Genomic DNA, 22,053 nt, shown 5'->3' with positions numbered 1-22,053 from the left:
AAATCCTACACGCTGTCTAAGCTTATTCATTTACCATGCATCACATCCCTACCAAATCCTTCAAGCCCTTCACTGTCCAAAAACCTGATATGTATATATATTGACATTGATCACTTCAATGGTCTTCCCAAGTAAACTATTGCACAACTCTATTACCAGAAGGAAGGGGTGTAGTTGTGTAGGGTTTTGACTGCCTATTCAGCATAATTGGGGCTCAAATCAGGGACCTCCTGGTCTAGTTACACAATTTCTTTACCAACTGAGACATCAGGGACATCTAATGTAACTTAACAGTAACTTTCAATGTGCATGAGGAAACTTAGCTTGGTGTAGAAGGCTTATTGGTTAAGGATTTCTTTACCTGTTGCTGTAGTGTCTGGCATCGGGCTGGAAGTTGTTGATATGTTAAATGTTGTAGATTCTAATGTCAAACCTGTGGCCAAAAAGCAAAAAATGTCTGTGCTTGTTGGCAACACTATATCAAAATAAATGGTTTGAGATTCGGATATAAAAGTACAAAATGGCAGATTTATCTGGTTGGTTAATCACCATCTGCAAAGAGAAAGAACAAATTAACATGGATCCTTCAAAAGAACTGACTAAGAGATAAGAAGGAATTGTAATAAGATTGGACAAATTAACAAGAGAACAGGAAAGAGAGGAAGCAATAGAAACATCAGTCAAAGTTGAATGCTTAATAAAAAAAACTTCTAAATGATATAAAGGACGAGGCAATAAAAGGAAACTTTGGAGTTAGTTGCTCTGATGCTATTGTGCTGCCAAGGCATCAGTGTTGACTTGGTATAAGGCTTTTGTCCCTGAGTTAGATAGTTATGAGTTCAAACATCACTTGAGAGATTTCAATGCATAATCTAGCTTTAGCCCTTCAGTCCAGTGCTGTTGAGTTGGGACGTGTTAAACAAGGCCATGTCTGCACTCTCAAGTGGACATAAAAGATTCTGCAGCAATTCAAAGAGCTCAAGAGTGCTCCTGACATCCTATGGCCAACATTTATCCCTCACCCAATACCACTGACATAGATTTTAGGGATATGTATCTCTATGGTGTGTAAATCGACTGCTGCACTTTCCAAATTGTGACAATGATTGTGCTTGAAAAGAAATTTGTTGGCTGTGATGTGCTTTGAGATGTCCGCAGGATATGAAAGGCAACTGCGTAAGCTTGTGCTTTCCTTTGACGCTGTTTGGATTGGGGTTGAACTGCGACATTCCCCATTGTCACTGCTGATGCAGGAGAGCTCACATGCCAGCAGACTGACCCATTTCAGTGAGTCCTCACTATGCCAACAGCAAACGATATTGCAATCGGGACCGAGTGGACCGGCCAAGTAAATTGGCCAGTTGCTCAAAAGATAAAATCAGCTCTATCTTCACCCGTTTGATATAAATCAGAACATTCATCTGCTTTTACAAAAGCCAAATACCACAGATGATGGAAATTGGAAATGAAAACAGAAATCGCTGGAAATGCCCAGCAATTCTGGAGCAATCTGAAGAGATAGAAACCAAATTCATGTTTCAGATCTGTGACCTTCCATCAGAACTGGGAAAATCTACAAATGCAATAGGCGTTGATCAAGTGAATTGAATCAAGTGAACAAAAAAGTGAGGTCTGAGATAGGGTGGAAGGCAGAAGAGATTAAATGACAGAAGGTGCATGACCAATGGAAGTGGTAATTGTAGTGTAATGGGTTAATAGAATAGTTATGCTAATGAATGATGTATACCATGATGTATCAGTGACATCAGCAGTCATGTGCTAGGCTTTCAAGAGAGAGGGTGGAACACACTGTACTCAGGAGAGACACACCTACTCTGTAACCTATCCCAGAGATAGTGTTAATAAAGCAGGTTAAAACAAGTACCAGAATAAGATTACAGTTTCTCATGCAGATCAGAAGCAAGCAACCATGCCAAGAGGATGTGTAACATGGTAGCAGCAGTGGGGACAGCAATCTAAAGACGTACTGGTGCCATCAACAGAATCATTGCAGGAAAGTGTAAGAAAACCTGGTAGACTGAAGATTTATATTCCTACTGAAGAGGGAGGCAAGCTGTTGAGAGGTAAAAGTATCTGTACCCGGTGAGCAGTCCCTGCCCTTACCCTACCTGTTTGAGAATCTCCATGGGCTACAGAGAGGACATAAAGTGGGTCCTATGTATGAAGCACTTCCTTCAATATCGAGCAGTATCGGGCCTTCATGCGTTATAGCAGGAGCACCAGGTCAGTTTGTTTCTTAATGCCACAGGTCCGGTAGCTGATGATGTCCTCCTGAAGAATGGGGGGGCAGGGGTGGGGGAAGAGCCCTCCACGGACTTCGACACCGTTCTCAAAGCCTTCAACACATAACTTAGCCCGAAGCTAAACCTAGTAATTGAGTGTGCCCACTTTAACCAAAGGTCCCAAAGACCAGGGAATCAGTTGAATTATTTCTTACCGACATATATCACCGAGTCATTGAGGTCCACAATGGAAAGCATTCCGATTTTTTTTTTTACAGATGAGGGTGACCTCACTTTAGATCAAGCTGTTCAGTACGCGAGACAGGCTGAACTCAGGGAGATGAAACAGGCTATAATTCGTGGCGACACCGAGGCTCCAGATTACTCCATTAACTGGGTAGGCCCACGGGCAGTGGCACCACCTACTCAAAAGCCTGCCAAAACGGGCAAAAGGGAGGGAAACCCCACAGCAGCCATTTTGTGGTGATTACATTGTGATGGAAAGAAACAGCACAGATGCCAAGATGGCCCAGCAGGGGGCACAGGTGCTTCCAGTGCAGGAAGGCTGGACATTTCTTCATGGACATGACTTTATTCGGGGAAGAAGACAAGAGAGTATTTATGAAATGCATTCTATCCAAGAAATCGGAAATCATGACAGGGATGAAATTCCAGAGTTTCTAGGGGGAGTAAGTGGTCTTAATCAAGACTATTGGTCAGTTACAATGCAAGTTAACGGCTTTGGCACCAACTTTAAAATTAACACTGGAGCTGGCATTAACATACTAGCTGATCATCTGGACTGGCTTCAGCCAATATCCTTTCATCTATAAGATATTAAATTGCAATGTCCAGGTGGCACAGATCTTCCAATAAAAGGCAGGCTAATTGCCTGTCTTCATTATAAAGGGCAACAGATTGTTGATTCTTTCTATGTTGTTCACAAGCAGTGCACATCCCTATTAGGTGAAGATGTTACTACTACTGTACTACTGGCTATTCTGGAAAAAAACGGATAATAATCTGCACTTGGACAACTCGATGCCTTTCATGGAAGAATTTCCAAAGTTTTATGCAGAACCAGTGGATTTTCAGCCTAAGGCAGCTAGGGAGGTTTATTCAGTAAGCAGCGACTCCCTCTCCGTCACAGAGACACCATCCACTGGATCTTGGGCGGATATTAAGGTTGTGGGTCTCTCAGTCCTTTATGAAGCTAGGCCAGAGGATGCAGACACAAAGGCACTGCGGCAGACAGTGGCCATCCGCAAGAAAGCATTTTGGACATGGGTTGGCTCTTCCCCGAAGGAGCTAATGAGGAAAAGGCCATTGTAGCACCGAGTGATCGGGTTGGAAGATGAGATCCTAGAGGTTGGTGCGCTATTCCAATCTACTTCTGAGCCAGATGAACTCTGTTGTCCTTTCTCAGGAGTCAGCTGTGTTTAACTGTGGCATTCAGATCTGCTCCTCCCAATACAATGCATTGTGCATTGCTGGTTAACCATGAAGATCTTCCAGGGAGAACAACATACTGGATTCCATGCTTGAGTCCATAGAAGATCTCACTACCAGAGAGTTGGTAGCACCGGTTTCCCAGGGGGAAAGTAAATTGATGCCCACATTTCAGCCCCAGCTGAAAATATCCTTCCCACTAGAGCTGTCCTTCAGCGCAGGAGCTGAGGCAGAATCTTCGGAACTCCAACAGCTTCGGAAGCCCTAACAGGAAATTTATCTTCATATTGTCCTAGAGTTTCAACCCATCTGAGAAAATGGTGCTGTCTTATCTTATCCTCAAAACTTCTTCCCATTGCCCACAGTGGAGCAGCCTCGGGCAGAGGTAAGCGTGGCAATGTCACCACTGCCAACAGAAAGGGAATGACCGTTCCAAAAATGTCATCAGGAAATCATCTCTTCTTAATTTCCTGCAATGCCCAGCGGAATTTTGATGTTTTTCTTCCCGTCATCCAGATTCACTAGAATCTCAGGTCTTCAATACTTTTCCAGTCCTCAATGAATGATCCAGCTGTGAGAGCCTTCGTTGGGATTGAAGATCCTTCTTTTCCTCAGGTCTTTTCCCAGTGTGCTTTAGAGAGCAGAGTAATCCTGAGGGAGTTCCGAATTTATTTTCTTCTAGTTCAAGCGAGTTCAAGTGTTGGTGCCCTTCCGTCTCCTCCCTTGGATCAGATCCCTTTGCAGAGGGTCCGGCAATCCTTACCGTTCAGCAGCCCTGAAGCCTACACTCTGATTACCAGCGGTCCAGCAAAGTTGCTGTCCTATTTCACTGATGATGATGCCCTCCAAGGAAAAGAGGAATGCCCATATCTCCAAGATGCCATCCCAAAAATCTGAGAACACTGTGGGAGACTGAATCCCTTATAGCAGCGATTTGGAGGTGGGGGGAGTTGTGGGCGGACGTGCAGTAGGAGGAAAAGTTGGGTAGGACCTGTAGCAGCAAAATAGAATGTAAATAGTTTGAAATACAGGGCAGAATTTTGCCCTTGATGGGCGGGCGGGCCCAACCGACTCAGCGGCGGGCGGGCAGCCAATCACCGCCGCCGAAACGGGCCCCGCCGCCATTTTAAGTGGGCGGGCCAATTAAGGCCCACCCAGCGTGACACCCGACGGGAAGCGCTATCCGCTCCCTGTGCGGACAGGGGAGGGGCATTCGCTAAATGCGAGAGTGTGCTCTTTCGCACATGCACGCAAAAGAGCGCACATCTCCCTGAGGCTAAGTGCTGCCTCAGGGAGATCGCTGAAAGTTTTTGAAACTTTAAAAATAGAAAAATGAAAAAAATCATTAACATGTCCCCCTCATGTGACAATTTCACACGAGATGGGACAGTTAATAAATATCACAGAAACTTTATTAAAGTTTTTTAAAACTGACATGAAACCTCATCCCGCCAGTGGATGAGGTTTCATGTTTTTTCAGAAGCCCGCTGGGGCTCCTGGCCTGCCCGCCAGCCTTAAGGTTGGACGGGCAGGGCCTTTAATTGATTTAACTACCCTGTCAATGGCCTCAATTGGCCATTGACAGGTTGGCGGGCAGACAGCTGATCGCGCTGTGCCCCCGCCTTCCTGAATATTTAAATAGGGCGGGATGATGTCAGGGGTTCCGCCCGACATCATCCCGCATCATTTTCGCGTCAGCTAGCAGGCCCCGCCCCCAGCTCGCCAACGGAAACATTCTGCCCATAGTTTCCTCTTGTTGGTAAAAAGTTGGTAGAATACTTAGGCAGAGATGTTGTGTAATGGGTTAATAGAATGGATATGCTAATGAGTCATGTGGACCATGATATCGGCAGTCACGTGCTAGACACTTTGGAGAGAGGATGGAACATTTTGTACTCAGCAGAGACATACCTGCTTTGTAAGCCATCTTATATATAGTGTTAAAAACCAGTTTAAAAGCAAGTACCAGCGTAAGACTATAGACTCTCAAGGGAAGATAGATCAGGCATACCAGGAGCCAGCAATCATGCCAAGAGCATATGAAACAGTAATGGGACAAGGGGGGAAAAAAAAGATGTGTCTAGAGGGGGTGTGAATGGGAGGACTCTGAATAGTTGCCATCCAAAAGCAAAGGAAATAAGAGGCAACTGGAGAAAAAAAATCAAACCAGCAAAGAAACATGAAAAAATAATGGAGGTAGAGGTCATGACTTAAATTGTTGAACTCACTGTTAAGTCCAAAAGGCTATAAAGCACCTCATTGAAAGATGAGGTGTTGTGTCTTGAGCTTGTACTGAGCTTCACTGGAACATTGCAGGGGGCCAAGGACAGAGCGGTCAGTGTGAGAGCCGCGTGGAGAATTAAAATGACAGGCGACGGGGAAGCTAGGGGGTCACACTTGCGGAATGAGCAGAGGTGATCTGCAAAGTGGTCACCTGGTCTGCATTTGGTCTTTCCAGTGTCAAAGAGGCATATCATAAGCATCGATTACAGTGTGCCAAATTGAAAAAGTACAAGTAAATCGCTGCTTAACTTGGAAGGAGTGTTGGGGGACCTCGGACAGTGAGAAGGGAGATGGTAAAAAGGGCAAGATGTTGCATTTCCTGGTCTTTCAGGCAAAGGTGCCATTGGAAAGCGAAGGCATATTGCGGGTAACTGAGGAGTGGGCCAAGGTATCACAGCAGGAACGGCCTCTTTGGAATTCTGAAAAGGGAGGGGAAAATTAGTTTGTTGATGGTATCGTGTTGAAAGTGACAGCAATGGCAGAGAATGATTTATTGAATTCAGAGGCAGGTGGGATCGAAAGTGAGGACAGGGGGCACACTGGTGTGGTTCTGGGAGGGAGGAGAAGGGGGTGAAAGCAGAAATTTTGGAAATAAATCGGACACAGTGAAGGCCCTGCCCACAACAGAGGAGAGGGATCATGGGTAAGGAAAAAGGAAGGCATTTTGGAAGCGCTGGGAGGGAAGGTTACATCATTGGAATAATTGGAACAGATGGAGGGGGGGGTTGGAGAAACTGGGAATATGGAAGAGTCCTTTCAGGAAGTGGGATGTGAGGAAATGTAGTCAAGGTAGCTGTGGGAGTCACTGGGGTTGCAGTGAAAACTGGTTGATGGTTTAACCACCAGAAATGGAGACAGAAAAGTCAAGGAAGGCAAGGGAAGAGTCAGAGATTCACCATCTGAAGACAGGAGAAGGTTGTCAATTGGAAGCAAAGTTGGTGAAATTTTCCACTTTTGGGCGAGAGCGAGGCACTGATCCAGTCATCGACGCACCGGAAAGAGGGGTGAAGTGCTTGTTTCGAACTGGGAAAGAAAAATGTCCCACAGAAAGGCAGACGTAGCTAGGACCCACGCAGGCACCCAGAGAACACCTTTTATTTGGAGGAGTCGAAGGAGAGGTTGTTCAGCGTGAGAGAAAATTCAGCCAGGCGGAGGAGAGTGGTGCTGAATGGAGATTGGTTGAGTCTTCACTCAAGGAAGGAGTGGAGATCTGTTTGCCCCTGCCTCAGTTCATCTCCTGCCAAAACTGTTAACCTAAACTGGACTATTTCAACACACTCCTGGCCAGCAACCGACAGACTCCCCTCCATAAATTTGAGGTCATCCAAAACCCTGCTGCCCAAGTTATAACTCTCATCAAACACCGTTCAGCCATCGCCCCAATGCTGGCTGATCTACATAGTGAAATAATTTTAAAATTCTCATCCTTGTTTTCAAATCCCTCCGCCCCTCGCCCTCTCAGCAACCTCCTCCAGCCAACAACCTTCGGAAATATCTGCACTGCTCCAGTTTTGGCCGCTTGAACATACCCGATTTTAAATCGATCCACCACTGACTGTCATTCAGTGACCTCGGCCCTCAGCTCTGGAAATCCCCCCCCCCTAAAATTCTTCACCTCATTACCAATCTTTCCTCATCAAGACACTCCTTAAAACCTGCCTCTTTGATAAAGGCAAGATACTGCAGATGCCGGAAATCTGAAACAAAAACGAAAAATGCTGGAAAAACTCAGCAGGTCTGACGGCATCTGTGGAGGGAGAAAGACAGAGTTAACATTTCCAGTCTGTATGACTCTTCTTCAGAGCTGAAGAAGTCATACGGACTCAAAACGTCAACTCTACCTCATTGACCTGATCAGCTGCTTTAATATCTCCTTATGTGATGCAATGACAAATTTTGTTTGGTAATGCTTCTGTGAAATGCCTTGGGATGTTTTACTATGCTAAAGATGCTATATAAATGCAAGTTGTTGTTATTGTTGAAATCGCTCTTGTGCTTTGTATTGTATGGTAAACGTTGAAAAGAAAATCCCTAGAAATGGCAGTGTTGTAAATAATAGGAAGAAGAGAGCAAAGTAACACGTAAACGCCTTCATTTATTCTAGTTAAGATACAGGACACCTTGTTGCTCAAGTGGGAAGAATTATCAAATTGAAAGCTTGCATTGCATTCGTGTTCCGCAGTCTTACAGTGACATCTGGTGGAGAGAAAACTCCTTGCACCGTCTTCAGATGTTCACGTTCTAGTGCAAGGTTTGAAATCAAAACCTTCTAATTCAGAGGCACTATTAATACCAGCTACGGTAAGCTGACGTAACAAATTTGGACTGATATCTAAAAGATGCTGAACAATAAGTGTCTTTCAAAGCAAAATAAACTACAAAGGAGGAATAATTTGTCAATATGAAGTGGTTGCCAAGTACAACTACTTTGTGAGATACCACTTTTCTTCTGTTGACCTCTGCCTCAGCATCAGTAATGTTCATAGGAACAAGAGAAGGCCATTCAGCCCATCGAGCCTGCTCCACCATTCAATACGATCATGGCTGATCGAATACTTCAATGCTCTTTACCCACACTATCCCCATAACCCTTTACGTGATTGTTAATCAGAAATCTATCAATCTCTATCTTAAACATACTCACTGACTGAGCTTCCACGGCCCTCTGGGGTAGAGAATTCCAAAGATTCACAACCCTCTGTGTAAAGAAATTTCTCCTCATCCCAGTCCTAAATGGCTTCCCCCTTATTTTAACTTGTGTCCAACCAGGGGAAACATCTTACCTGCATCTACTCTGTCTATTCCTTTAAGTATTTTGTAGATTTCAATGAGATCATCTCTCACTCTTCGAAACTCTAGAGAATACAGGCCTAGTTTTCCCAACCTCTCTTCATAAGACAGTCCCGCCATCCCTGGAACAAGTCTAGTGAACCTTCATTGCACTCCCTCTATGGCAATAATATATTTTCTGAGGTAAGGGGACCAAAACTACACACAGTACTCCAAGTGCGATCTAACCAACCTTCGATACAATTGAAGTAAGACTTCACTACTCCTGTACTCAAATCCTGTTGCGATAAAGGGTAAGATTCCATTAGCCTTCTGTGTAATTATGGTTTAACTTAGTGTGTAATGTACCTTTAAGAATATTACTTGTTAAGGAAGATCACATGATCTGTAGTAACCAATCAGAGAGTACCGCGGGCTACCTCAGCAGTCGGTGTAGAGATAGAGTTGGAGTTGAAAGCACGCGTGTATTTGCTGCTGAGTATATTGTAAATAAACCTAATGTTTCTACCCAAGAAGTGTCTGAAGATCAACTCTATCGACAATATTAGCAACTCCGCCACTCATGTAACAAACTGGCGATGAGGATAAAACAGGAATGAACAGAAGAAATCAAGTTAAAAAGAAATCAGCACTGTACCTCATCCAGTGATTGTAAGTAGCAAGCTCCATTAGAATTGAAGAAGTTATCCCCTCTCAAAATGCCACAATTTGGGAGAATTGATTTTTTTGAACCAGCCACAGTCTCATTACATAGAACGCCTCACGTTCCTTATCAAGTGAACAGGATTACAGGCGAAGGGAACAGGTGAGCCTCTTGAGTGCTTGTGGGAGCAAAACTACAGTGTGATTCGAATCATGACAGGACTCAGTGCCCCAGATTCAAAGAATTTCGATGAATTGGTGGAGCTCCTGAAGGGTCATTTTCAACCCAAGCCCTCAGTCAGGATGCTCAGGTTCAGGTTTAATTCATGAAATAGAGTCCCGGGTGATTGCATGCTACCTGGCACATTTGAAGCAGCTAACGAAACATTGTGGGCTGAATTTTGCCGTTGGTGAGCAGGGGGTGGGGCCCGCGCTCCATTTTTTAATTTTAAGGAAGGCGGGGGCACAGCCAAGTCAGCTGCGGGCCCACCGACCTGTCAATAGCCAATTGAGGCCATTGACAGGATAATTAAAACAATTAAAGGACCTGCCCGTCCAACCTTAAGGCTGGCGGGCAGGCCAGGAGCCCCAGTGGGCTTCAGAAAAAACATGAAACCTCATCTACCGGCGGGGTGAGGTTTCATGTAGGGTTTAAAAAACTGTAATAAAGTTTGAGTGAAAATTCCTTCCACATCGGAAGGAAACCCCAGCTGAAAGGGGGCGTGAAAATGCAAGACTCTGCCAAGAAGCGGGAAACAGCCCCCGCTGGCCGAAGAATAAAGAAAAATAACTTAGCAGCGAAAATCGAAGAATAATTTTAATAGAGGTGGAGACAATCAGCCTTTTAGCGATAGGTAGTTTTAAAAAATCAAATGCTATTATTGCACATCTGTTCCTTCCGCCAAAGTGGAAAACCTCACATTTTTCCACATTATGTTCCCTCTGCCATGCTCTTGCCCCCTCACTAAGTCTGTCCAAATCCTCCTGTAGTTGCTTTACTTCTTCTTCACAACACACATTCCCACCTAGCTTTGTATCATCTGCGAACTTGGAAATATTACATTTAGTCCCCACACCCAAATCATTGATATATATTGTGAACAGCTGGGGGCCCAAGTACTGATCCTTGTGGTACCCCACAAGTCACAGCTTGCCAATACGAGAATGACCTGTTTATTCCTACTCTGCTTTCTGCCTGTTAACCAATCCCTAACCCAGGCCAGTATATTGTCTCAAATCCCATATGGTTTTATTTTGTTAATCAACCTCCTGTGGGGACATTATCAAAAGCCTTCTGAAAATCCAGGTATACGACACCTATCAACTCTCCTTTATCAATTTTGTTAGTAACATCCTCAAATAAACTCCAACAAGTTCGTCAAACATGATTTCCCATTCGCAAATCCATGCTGACTATGCCCAACCAGATTATGATTACCCAAGTATCCATTTATCACATCCTTTATAATTGATTCTAGCATTTTCCGTACCACTGATGTAAGGCTAACAGGTCTGTAGTTCCCTGTTTTCTCTTTCCCTCCCTTCTTAAATAGTGGGGTGACATTTGCTACCTTCCAATCTCCAGGAACCATTCCAGAGTCTATAGAATTTTGGGAAATGATCACCAATGCATCCATTATCTCTATAGTAACCTCTTTCAACACTCTGGGAATATCAGGTCCTGGGGACTTATCAACCTACAGTCCCATTAATTTCTCCAATACAACCTTCTTACTTATACTAATTTCCTTCAACTCCTCATTCTCCCTAGTCCCTTGGATCTCTAAATCTGGGAGATTTCCTGTATCTTCCTCAGTGAAGACAGACACAAAGTAATCATTTAGCTTCTCTGCCATTTCTCTATTCCCCATTATGAATTCTCCTGACTCTGCCTGTAATGGGCCCACATTTATCTCAGCCAAATGTTTCCTTTTTCCATATATATATAGAAGCTTTTACAGCCCGTTTTATGCTTTTTGCTAGATTGCATTCATGTTCTATTCTCCCTTTCTTTACCAGTTTCTTGGTCTTCCTTTGCTGTTTTCTAAAAACCTCCCAATCCTCAGGTTTACTACTACTTCTGGCAACTTTATAAGCCTTTTCTTTTAATCTTATGCAATCCTTAACTTCCTTTATCAGCCACGGTTGACTGACATTTTTGGGTTTTTGCACCTTGAAGGAATGTATAGCTGCTGTAAGCTATGTCATAGTTATTTGAAAACTATTTATTCCCTATGTACAGTCATACCTTTTAATGTATTTTCCCAATACACCTCAGCCAATTTGTCCCTCATGCCTTCATAATTTCCTTTATTCAACTTCAACACCCTTGCTTCAGAGTGAAGTACCTCCCTTTCAAACATAAAGCATTGTGGACACTCATCCCTAAAGGTTCTTTTACAACAAGATTATTAATTAACCCTTTTTCATTACATAATACTAGATCTAAAATAGCCAGTCCTGTAATCAGCTCCTCAACATATTGCTCTAGAAAACCATCCCTAACACACTCCAGAAACTCTTCTTCCACAGCATTAGTGCTCAGTTGGTTTACTCAGTCTATATGCAGATTGAAGTCACCCATGTTTACTGTATTGCCTGTGCTACATGCTTCTCTCATCTCCTGATTAATACCATGCCCCACATTACCATTACTGTTTGGTGGCCGATAAACAACTGCAACCAATGTCTGCTGCCCTTTGCTGTTTCTTAGCTCCACCCAAACAGATTCCACACATTGTTCTTCCAATCTGAGATCCTCCCTTACTAATGCACTGATCCCATCCCTTATTATCAGCGCAACTCCACCTCCTTTCCCTTCTTGTCTGTCCTTCCTAAACGCGAATATCCTTGAATATTCAGTTCCCAGTCTTGGTCACCATGCAGCCATGTTTCCGTAATGACAATTATATCATACCCCTTTACCTCTATTTGTGCCTTTAGATCATCTACCTTATTGCAAATGCTGCGTGCATCAGTGACTTTGTCTTTTTGACATCATTCTGCATTCAAAGCGTACTCAATGCTCTGCTTTGTTTCTCCTGCCTTCTAGTCTCACTATTACTCCCTGTTACCAACTTTACTTTCTTCCAATTTGGGCCACCCCTCAGGTTCCCACCCCCTGACAAGTTAGTTTAAACCCACCCCAACAGCACTAGCAAATCTCCCTGTGAGTATACCAGTCACAGGCCTGTTACAATGTAGCCCGTCCAGTTTGTACTGGACCCACCTGCCCCAGAACTGGTCCCTATGCCTCAGAAACCTGATGCACTCCCTCCTACACCAGTTCTCCAGCCACATATTTAATCAATCTATCCTCCTATTCCTATGCTCACTAGCACGTGACACTGGGTGTAATCCTGAGATTACTGCTTTTGAGGTCTGCTTTTTGATTTCCTACCTAACTCCCTGAAATCTGCTTTCAGGACCTCTTCCTACCTTTGTCGTTGTACCAATATGAACCATGGCTTAAGGTTGATCCCCTTCCCCCTGAAGGATGTCCTGCAGTCAATCCATGACATCCTTGTGACCCTGGCACCAAGGAGGCAACACACCATCATGGAGTCACATTTACTGCCGCAGAAACGCCTGTCTGATCCCTTGACTATGGAATCCCCTATCACTATTGCTCTTCCATTCTTCTTCCACCACCCCCCTGTACAGCTGAGCTGCCCATGGTGCCACAGGCTTGCCGCTGGCTGCACTCCCCTGAGGAACCATCGCCCTCATCAGCATCCAAAATGGAAAACTGATTAGCAAGGATAGACTCAGAGGACTCCTGCACTACCTGCCTGGTTCACTTAGACTGCCTGGCGGTCACCCATTCCTTCTCTGGCTGCACGCTTCTGATCTGCGGTGTGCCCACCTCCCTAAACGTGCTATCCACATAGCCCTCTGCCTTGCAGATACCCAGTGACTCTAGCCGCCACTCAAGTTCCGATACCCAGAGCTCAAGCTTGTGCAGCTGGTAACACTTCCTACAGATGTGCTTGTCAGGGACACATGGTGCGTCCACGACTTCACACATACCGCAGGATGCACACTCCACTTGGCCAAGCTGACCTGCCATCCCGTAACTCTAAAAACTATTTATTACACTTAGAGTAAGTAGAATGAGTAGAATAAATTACTAGTAACTTAACTACACTTATGCTAATTTTACCTTACTTTGGTTTACTTTATTACCTTATTTCACTTTGACTTGATTTAACTTTACTTCCCTATCGCTAGTGTTCCTTACTGAAATCCAAGCAGCGACGTCTTTATAAATGATACGTTTTTCTAGTATTAAGCTATTTAAACACACTCCGTAACAGCAGCTTCTCACCAACCAATGAACTTACAGTTTTCCCGCGATGTCGCTCCTGGGTTTTTTTTCCAAGCTCAGTCCGCTGCCCGAGTTGAGCTGTCCCTCGAAGGTCCGGCTGCCTCCGCTCCCGGAAGGCGAGAACAGGTTTAACACAACTTACCTGAACAAAGCCCCTTCCCTGCTTTCCTGGCAATGTCATAAAGTCATAGGGTGGGATTATCTGGCCCTGCCCACCATCGGGATGGTCCAGTCCTGTTGAAAGCCAATGGGCTTTTGGCTAGGCTGCCGAATCTCCCACTGCAGGTCCCACCATGACGGGACGGGAAGGGAAAATCCCAGACATAGGCCAGGATGTTTAGGTCGGCGAGCGGGAGAGGGGCGGGGCCCGCTCGCCGATGCGTAAAATGACGCGGGATGAGGTCGGGCGGAACTCCCGTCACCCCGCCTCATTTCAATTGTCAGGTCGGCGGGGGAGCAGCCGAATCAGCTGTGCGCCCGCCGACCTGTCATCGGCACATTGAGGCCATTGATAAAATAATTCAAGTCATTAATGGACCTGCCCGTCCAGCCTTAAGGTTGGCGGGCAGGCCGGGAGCCCTGGCGGGCATTAGAAAAAGCATCAAACCTCATCCACCGGCGGGATGAGGTTTCATGAGGGTTTTTAAAAATTAAATCAAAGTTTGATTAAATGTGATGGACATGTCCCAACTGATGTAACAGTGTCATGTGAGGAGGCATGTCAGGGAAATCTGATTTTTGTGCATCGACCATTTTTAAATTTGGCGCCAATCTCCCTGAGGCAGCACTTAGCCTCAGGAAGATGAGTTCACTCTTTGGCGCGCAAGCGTGAAAGAGCACACTCTTGGCTGAGGGAAAACCCCCCACCCCCCCCAGGGAGTGCATAGCACCTCTTGGCGGACATCACGCTGGGCGGGCCTTAATTGGCCCGCCTACGTAAATTTGGGGGCGCCGATCAGAGACGCACCTGCCCACGCCCGCCCCTGTACTTCCCCCCGACGGAGGGAAAATTCTTCCCATAGAGTTATTTTCAGTACAGAATGAGGCCATTCAGCCCATCAAATCTATGTGTGCTCTCTGTAGAGCAATCCTGTCATTCCCATTCCCCCGTTCATTTCCCTCATCCAATTGCCTTTTGGAACCATCCATCATCTCTGCTTCCAACACCCTGGTAGGCAACGAGTTGCAGGTCATTACCACTCGCAGCATAAAAGAAGTTCTTCCCCACACCCGCCCCTTGCATCTCTTGCCCAAAACCTTCAACCTGTGCCCCCTATTCTTTGTACCATCAGCTAATGGGAACAGCTTCTCCTTGTCTACCTTATCCAAACCTGTCATGTTGTACACCTACCACCTCCTATTTTCAGTTGACACACCCCGCCATCCTGTGGTTCCTCAAAGCTGGAATAAATTTACATTAATATGTTGCCAACAGTTCCTCAAGAGCCTCCAGTTTTAAACTTTTATCCATGAATTCCCTTGGCCGGAAGTGGCAGAAGCCCAACCTTCAAATCGAATGAGAGCCAACCAGTGGCGGATTTACCGTGATACAAACCGTGCGGTGGCACAGGGCCCCCCAACGACAAGGGGCCCCAAATTGCAGGGCCAATCTGACAAGTCTACAGTTTCACAAAAATGGCGATGGGATTGCCTTGCGTTCAAGAAGAGATAACGCGCCGCTTCCTGCTTTAAAATGAAGATAACGATATCTTTAGATTAACAAATTCCACATCAGTTAGTCGACGAGATATAAGCTGCATCCCTCACAAACGAATTTTGGCCAAAGAAATTTAAAGCGAGGTGCTCCACAATTTCCTCGATAGCTTGCAGTTAGTGGGGAACGCAGAGCCGAGTGGGACTCTGTCTGTCTCTCGCAGACCAAACATTAAAATCACCCGCTGCAATTGTTTCTGGAGCAAAGCAACACAGTTTCAGTTGGGGAAAATTATGGACCGGGGGGGGACAGGAGATTGCTCATCACATTAGGAGGGAGTTGGATCATATTTTAACATGCCTCCCTTTTCTTTATCTCCCCTGCTTCATCCCATTGAACACTCCAAAAGCCATCTACTTGGACTCGTTAACCACTTGGGCATTGCACCAGGAGGCAGCTTGCAAAGTACTGTACTGTAAGAAATTGGGGGTCTTGAGTAAACAGATATTTTCTGCGCAATATAACGCCCCCTAAAAAACTTTCTAAAAAGGCAACAATTTTTAAACAGTCTGTGGAAACAGGCAAGGTCACTTAGTTCATGTTGTCATTCCTCAGTTAAGATGGCGTCTTCTGTACCCCCTTATCTACGCAATTGTTTAAAAAAGACCAGGATGTAACCCTCAGCAAGATGTAAACTAAAAACCTGAGCTCAAGCGGGGTGATGCACAGGGTGGGTGGCAACCACCCTGACATTTTGAGGACCTGTCCTGTGTCTATTGGTCAGAATAGTTAGATAGATGATTGACACTGGGTAAGCTACCGGCCTCCTAAAGAAGGTTGTATAGATTCGTGTCATGCTGAGGGGTTGGTGAGGCGGCAGTGCTCATTGGTCAGCTGCCCTCTTGAGATGGAAGCTGGACCAGAGGAGGAGGAGGAGGAGGAAGATCGAGGGAAGAGCTTCCTGAAACTTCAGCTGGAGAGCTTGTTATCACAAGCTGTTACAGGTCGTATACTTATTTTTCAGTCTAATTAGTTAATGTATCATATCTTCACTGTTGTTTCTTAATAAACTCAATAAGCTATCTTAAAATTACGAATATTCAACTGCCTATTTGGGTACTGTGGTCCCGAACCGAGAAACCTTACGCCCAGTGAGTGCACTGTCCACCCTATTACTATATATGTGCATCATTCTTGCTAATTTTCTGAAAATCAAAGACAAGCAGGATATCATCTCTTATGACACAATATGGCCTAAATAGAAGTAAAAGTGAAATCAGACATATATAGGATCACGTTCATTAGATTTACGACTGTAGCTAGCAAAACCACATGTGTTTGTTTTTTTAAAAATGCATTTTTTGGAGCAGATACTGAGCAAAATCACCCCTCCATCCTCTACTGAAAGGCCTAGTTTATTTGGCCTTATTGTCTAAACTCTCTCCACCATCATTGAGTTTGTCCTCTTTCTTTCTATAGCTTAATAAAGCGACCCAACAACCTTTACCATCTTCTGGATTCTCAGGCCCGGCATTTTTAGAATTCAGCCACATGCATTACATTTTTTTTATTTGTTCATGGGGCGGGAGCATCACTGGCTGGGCCAGCATTTATTGCCCATCGCTAATTGCCCTTGTTCAGAGGGCATTTAAGAGTCAACCACACTGCTGTGGGTCTGGAGTCACATGTAGGCCAGACCAGACCAGGTAAGGACAGCAGATTCCCCCTCCCTAAAAGGATATTAGTGAACCAGATGGGTTTTTACAATAAATCGACAATGATTTCATAGTCATCATTAGACATTTAATTCTAGATTATTGAATTCAAATTCCACCATCAGCCGTGGCAGGATTCACACCCAGGTCCCCAGGAGCATTACCTTAGGTCTCCGGATTACTAGTCCAGCAACAATACCACTACGCCATCTCCCCGTGTTGTGATTTTGCACTTTTTGAATGCTTTTTATTAAATTACAGTAGTTGAAGTTAAAGAATATCTATTTTTAAAATTGTCTATATAATGGGAGATAAGTTTGATTGTTAGTGGTTTAAGAGTTCTGTAATTAAGCATGTTATGTATACTTATTTTGTGTACGTCAGATGCAATGAGCACATGACTCAATGCACCATCCAGTAAAAAGCACAATTCACCTGCAGGTCTCTTAAAAGCACGTTATTTTGGAGCTCTTTTTCTTTTTCAAAAAGCATCATTAGGAATTGTAAACAAATCTCTTCTCCCAAGAGATTTAACTACTTGCCTCTCATGGTTTGCAACTATCTTTCAGGTTGGTTAGATTGTTTCTGTTATGAATTCGTGCACTTGACAAGATATCTTCCAAGTGGCACTGCTGGAGATCTTGTCCTGTCTCAGTCTTTGAATCTTTTGCTCATTGAAAGTCTTTCCTTTAGTCTAACAGACTGAGCTTCACTTTCCCATACAATCCCCATATCTTCTGCATCGACTCTCTATGTGTTCCTTGGTCACCAGTTCCCTCATCTAGAGGAATTTATATATATTTTTTTTAAAGCTCCATGTGCGCTTAGATATGTAATACTTTTAGATATCTGATATATGTTTTTGTTGATGCAGGAGATGAGATGAAAATCTTTCTATTGGCCCCAATAGACCGTACACAAACGCTATTAAAAGCTACTTATCTCACCATTGCTGCAGACGCCAGTACATTTGAATGAAGATAAATCAAACAGATTTCAGCTGCTTTGTAAAAAGTCATCAGTATCTGTATTAAACTGTAAAACTCAGTTTGAAAATGCACCAATGAATTAAATGGGACATTTAAAGTGTTCAACTATTTAAGGGCCAGCGATCCATTTTTCTGTCCTTGTGGTTTGCGCACGCAAGAATGAAAAATGCTGGGGGGGGTGCGGGGTGGTGGAAATAAGAGAGAATCACAGAATCATAGAACAGTTATGGTGCAGAAAGAGGCCATTTGGCCCATCGTGCCTGCACCAGCTCTCTGAGCATTTTAACTTAGTGCCAATCTCCTACCTTTACCCCATAACCTTGAGCATTGTTTCTATTTAAATAATCATCCAATGCCCTCTTTAATGCCTCAGTTGAACCTGCCTCCACCACACTTCCAGGCAGTTCATTCCAAACCCAAACTACTCGCTGTGTGAAAAAGTTTTTTTCTCACCTCGCATTCACTTACTTTGCAAAACACTTTAAACCTGTGCCCTCTGGTTCCCAATCCGTTTACAGCGGGAACAGTTTCTCCCTATCTACTCTGTCCAGACCCCTCATGATTTTGAAAACTTCTATTAAGTCTCCTCTTAGCCTTCCCCTCTCCAAGAAAAACAGTCCCAGCTTCTCCAATCTTTCCTCATAACTGAAGTGTCTCAACCCTGGAACCATTCTCGTAAACCTCTTCTGCACTCTCCTCAATGTGTTCACATCTTTGCTATAGTGCACTGCCCAGAACTGTACACAATACTCCAGCTGAGGTCTAACCAGTCTTATATAAGTTCATCATAACCTCCGTGCTCTTATACTTATGCCCGAATTAATGAAGCATAGAATATGGTATGCTTTGGAAACAGCTCTCTACCTGTCCTCTGCCACCTTTAATAACGTATGTACATATACACCCAGGTCTCTCTGCTCCTGCACACCCTTTAGAATAGTCTCCTTTATTTTATACTGTCTCACCATGCGAAAATGAAGCTGCGCGCAGCATCCCACTAACTCTAAATCCGCCACTGGAGGCAACTCGGAAGAATGTACTAGGGTAACAGTGGGGTTGCATTAGAGACCAGCAGAAGTTCACCAACAATGAAACCATTCGGGTGGAACGTCGGCCCCATGAGTCACCATGTAGTGAGGTTACATTCCTTTCTAATGATTCTCTTAAAGGTTACGGTAGTTAAGCTTATGAAACATAATTTATTTTAGAAGAGGTTTGTTTGCAAGTAGAAGCATTCTATTTAGATCACTAACACATTGCAATTCATTGGTAAACAGAAGAATTGGCTGAACAATTACTGAAAGAGTAATAATTAGTACTTTTAGTGCACCTTTTGTGTGCCAAGAACATCCCATGACGTTTTAAAGCAAACCAAACAGTGAGACAGAAAGTCGTTTGGGGTGATGGCCAAAGTCCAAACGGTAGGTTTGGAGGAGGCTGCTGAAAATAGAGAGTGAGATTGCAAAACTGTAATGTTGGGAAAGAAAATTTCAGAGTGTAAGGGTGCCGTGACTGAGCAGAGGGCATGAGCAATGTTGTACAAAGGTCAACCAAGCTCCTTAAAATGTAGTTCATGGAGGGGTATTTCCAAAACCTCTCCCATTTCTCTGTCATAACTTTGGTGAGAGAATTCCAATTATTTAATGAAATTATTCTTTAGCTAATACCCACATTATCTGCACACTATAACAATGAATGTCACGGTATAGAGTTGTGCTGGAACCAAGCACCTCAAGCTGAACAAGGCAGTTAGCAACACTTAGTCCCTGATAAGGCACTAAAACAGACAAAGAAATTATAGAATATTCATTATTCTTCCCAAGGTTTCAAAACAATTTTTTGAGAGCACATTATGCCATAGTGTAGCCAAGCAGGGCTAGGTTTTGTTAATTACAGGGATTAAAACTAATAATGTTCACATTTTAGGAATTTTTTTTTATCTGAAGGCGATGGAACAGTTAAATATATTGAATATTGAACAATTAAACATATACAAGGTTTGTGACACAAACATATGTCACGTGTTTGTCGTGAACTGGCCACAGTAAATCTCCCTCAATCGTACTAATTCTGGTAACCATGTAGTTTTATAACTTTATCAAAATTACTTTTTATTTAGATAAAACCCACTTGACTGTGCAAGTTCCTAGATGCTCTTAATATAAAGTAAAACTATCATTCGCATTGAATCTATTATGTTTCTCATAAATATTTCGAAACCTGTCAAAATAATTCTGGGCACCGCACCATGAAGAACGCAAACACCTTAACAACATAAGAAATCGAAACCACAGTAGGCATTTCAGTCTTTTAAGCCTGCTCCACCAGTCATTAAGATCATGGCTGATCTTCCATACCATTCCCACCTTTCTGCACCTTCTCAATATCCATTAATTCCCTTAGCATCCAAAAATCTATCAATCTCAACGACTGAGCAGCCACAGCTTTCTGAGGTAGAGAATTCCAAATGTCCGCTACCCCTTGAATGAAGAAATTTCTCCCCCACTCTTATTCCAAGACTGTGGCCTCATTTTCTAGACTCTCCAACCAGAGGAGACAGCCTCTCAACATCTACCCTGTTAAGCCCCCTCAGAATCTTCAATATTTCAATGACATCCACTCTTATCCTTTTAAACTCCGGAGAATATGGCCTATTCATTTAAGTCAATCACTCCTCATTGGACAGCCCTCTCATCTTTCCTGAACTACCCAATTGAAGTATTTCTGAGTTTTGTAACCTTGCATTAGATCTTCCCACCCCACCCACTTAACCTTCCCCAATTCTGTGAAAAAAGCTTCCATTCCTTGCAATATTCCATCTGTAGCCTCGTACAAATTCAATATAAGTCCTTCCTTGTGAACACATTTGTCTTTATTGGTCTTTCTAAATGCTCTCCCAACATTATCAAGAAACAGATCTCTCTTACTCTATTCTCTGATCTCTGATCTCTAATCTCTAGGTCTCTGTTCCTCTATTCAACTCAAGATTTTAGCACATATTTCCTTTCATTGTTCTCTTTTCCAATGTTTTATTCCTCAGAACCTGATACCAGCTGCCTACCTCACTGACTAATATAATCACTGTGTTAGCCATGGCTCAGTTAGTAGCACTGTCACTTCTGAGTCAGGAGCTTGTGAGTTCAATTCCCACTCCAGAGACTTTAGGGGAAATTTTCACAGGCAAGGGAAAGCAGGTTTGGGTGAATGCAGGGAGGAGTTAAACCCCCTGAAATTGGGGTTGAATCAGGATCCAACGTCATCCCATCCTCTTCCAGATTTCCATGGGGTGGGATCGTCGACAAGGAAGGAACCTCCTTAGACCCGTCAGGTAATTTAGTGATGTAATTAAAAAACTAATTAAGAATTGTTGTTTTAACACCCAGTTCCAGCTTTCCAAGCCAGGACACCAGTTTCCCAACCTGTTAGCAGTTCACCACGGTGAGCACTGTGGGAAGAGCTTCTTCAGTGAAACTGACAGGCTGGGAAGGCTTTAATCAGTTACACTGAAGAGCTCCAGCCATGGCCAGGTACTATTCAAAGCACCTCTTCTCTCAGAGAATGCTATCACTGCTTGGCAGTTGATTGACAGCTTCTTGAAAGGCACTTCACCTGTTTTGATCTTTACTCAGCTGCTACTGTTGGCAATGATATCACTTCTGCTCTTACCCCTCATCAGAGGTCCAGGCGGAACTCCTCCAAATCTATGGTGAAGCCTGGCAGCAGGGAAGTGCTGAAGGTGAGCACCTTCCAAGTTGGCAATCACCTGTCACGCAGTGAGAGCACTCTTCGGAGAGAAGAGGTGCTTTGAACAGCACTCTCTCATCTGGTCATGGCTGGAGCTCTTCAGTGTAACTGACCAAAGCTTTTCCAGCTTGTTAGCCTCACTGAAGATCTTCTTCCCACAGTGCACTCGCCTTGGTGACCATGACAACTTGATGACAGATCAGGAAATAAGTGCCTT

This window comes from Cetorhinus maximus, chromosome 16 (genome assembly GCF_964194155.1).
Source record: "Cetorhinus maximus chromosome 16, sCetMax3.hap1.1, whole genome shotgun sequence".
Classification (NCBI taxonomy): Eukaryota; Metazoa; Chordata; class Chondrichthyes; order Lamniformes; family Cetorhinidae; genus Cetorhinus; species Cetorhinus maximus.
The sequence above is the reverse complement of the archived record's forward strand: the minus strand, read 5'-3'. Positions refer to the sequence as shown.